Genomic DNA, 2665 nt, shown 5'->3' with positions numbered 1-2665 from the left:
CAAGCCAATAATGGGGCTCGAATTATAATACAAATGGCGGGAACTCTTTGCACCAAGCATTTCTTAGATGCAAAAAGAAATGCACCATGCAAAGAAAGCTACAAATTGGCGGGAAATTCTCCCTTGCACCGGGGTTCTCCTTTACAGCAGAAAACTCCACAGTTCAAAGAAGCTGCAATTTGGCGGGAAAATAATTTAGCAGTGCCAAAGCGTGCACAAAAACAAAAATCACAACTTTGGGTTGTGACAGCTACCATGACCAGGTAGTGCACTTAGAGCTCACTGCACATGTGGCTCAGCAAAAGTATGGGGGCTGCACCCCTGTTTGCCCTGTTCAGATCTGCTACTGTTTAGGGGAGGCTTCCTGTCTATTTAGTGATCACTTGGGAAACAAAAGATCAAAATACAGAGGGAATATTGAAATCAGTTGCAAGTCTCAGGGCCCCAAAGGGGAATTCAAATAGCACTTGTTCCTCAAAGTCTGATATTAACATTCTTACATTAATCACCCTATGCATATGGCATATGAAGAAATATTTTATCACTTTGCACACCTTTGCAGAATTAAATCTAATGGCAAGATGCATAGTTTGGTCAGGACAATTTAATCAATGTCTTACAATTAACAATAGACAAGGAAGCCTGGAATGCCTAATCTGATGTTTATTACAAAACAGGGCGTAAATCTTTTGATGAAAGACTCAACAGCAGGAAATTCTAAATCCTAGATGAACTGGCATAAACTTAGGAATCAGTATTAAACAACTGTTGGGAGAACATCTTGGGAATTATTGCGAGTGAAATGAACCAATTAAGTGTGTGTAAACTGATGGGTTCATCCACCAAACTGGGACAGTAAACAAAAAAGTGTACTATTCCTTTCTTATAAAAGGCAGCCCCTAACAAGCAATGAGAGCAGCAAACAGAGGTCTGCAAACAGAGGGAGTTTGCCTAATGAATTCACCATAGGAGGAAACCAAGGAGCAGGCTCCCTTCTGTGGAGGACAGAAGCACCAGTTTGTTGTCTGGATTTGGGATCCAAAGATGTGTGCTGTATATCCTGATTTTGGGCTCCAGGCACATCAATCCTCCCTGTGGGAGGCAAGGGCTGTGGCAGGGACCCCCTTACTATGGAAGTAAATGTGTGGCTGAGAGTGTGGTGTCGGCATGAAAGCCTTAGATTTTTCAGCAATGGATGGATGTCTGGGAATGGGGACTGCTCACAAGAGATAGGATTCAATTGACCAGAACTGGATAAAAAATCTTTGGGTATCATCTGGCCAAGCTACTAAGGAGGGCTTTAAACTATGTTCCATAGGGCATGGTGAACAAAACCCTCCAGCAACAGAGCAAACAGTCCAGAGGGGAAAGGACTGAAAGCAGCAGCTCAACTCTGGGATAGAGCCAGAGAGCCACAGGACAGCAAAAAGTGACGTAAAAGTGAAATGAATAGGTTGGAATGAAACATATGCCCAACATATATATACAAATGCAATAAGTATGGGCAATAAACAAGAGAAGTTGGAAGTCTCATAGATCTTGTGAGAGAGCTGTTATGAGTGGAACATCAACGGTGAGGGCTATACACTGTTTTGGAAGGACAAGGTTAGGAAAAAAGGTGGTGGAGCTTCCTTATGTCCAAAACACTTCCCTGGTTTAGGAGGAAGTAGATGGCAGGTCAGAATGCATTTGGGTGAAGAAAAAAGGTAAAATATACAGTACAGCTATAATGATGGGGATTTTTTATAGGACATTTAATCAAGAAGAAGAGGTGTATGAGGCTCTCTTAAAGGAGGTGACAGATTAGCCACAAGTTATGAAATAGTACTTATGGGAAAATTCAATTTTCCAGCCTTCTGCTGGAAGAACCATACAGTCAAACATAAAATGTTGAGCCAGGTCCTAACTTCTGTGGAGGACAGCCTTCTATTCCAGAAGGCTGAGGCTATACCTAGAGGATCATCTATGTTGGATCTTGTCATGACCAGTAGAGAAGAACTGGGGGAAGGATGTAAAAATGATGTGCAGCTTGGCAAGAAGCTATTATGACATGATAGAATTTCAGCTCCTGAGATGGGGAAAGCATGAGGTCATCAGAATTGAGATGCTAGCTTTCAAATAGGTGGATTTCACCCAACTCAAGGAGTTAATAGGCATGGTACCATAGGAAGCTACTAAAGAGCACAGTATTGGAAGGCCAATAAGAAACTGTTATACAGTAAAAGAAAATAAAACTGTTAATATTTTCTGGGAAGAACCACCTATGATAAGTTGAGGAGTAGGCCTGTGCAAAGCAACTAGTATTTGCTTCAGATTCAGATTTGGCCAGTTTGGGGGACAGTGATTTGATTCGGTGATTCGAATCACTGTCCTGAATCGATTCAGCTGCATCTAATTCAGAGATTCAGCTGCTGCTGAATCAGCCAAATCTTTGAATCACACATGCCCCATCCCCTGCCCACTCTCAATGGCTGCCCTCCCAGCCCCAACTCCTGGCTCTTGGAAAAAAAAAAAAAGCCTGCGGTCACAGGCTGCTGCCAGCCTGGGGTGGGGAGGAATCCCCGCTGCCCCCCACTGCCCTGCGCCATGTGAGAGGCTCTGCCACGAGACCCCTAACCCCCATCTGCTTTCCCATCCCCCCCATGGCTGCCCCTGCCCTGCTCGC

The sequence above is a fragment of the Alligator sinensis genome, unplaced genomic scaffold (assembly GCF_000455745.1).
Source record: "Alligator sinensis unplaced genomic scaffold, ASM45574v1 scaffold314_1, whole genome shotgun sequence".
NCBI lineage: Eukaryota > Metazoa > Chordata > Crocodylia > Alligatoridae > Alligator > Alligator sinensis.
This window is presented reverse-complemented; position numbering follows the sequence as displayed.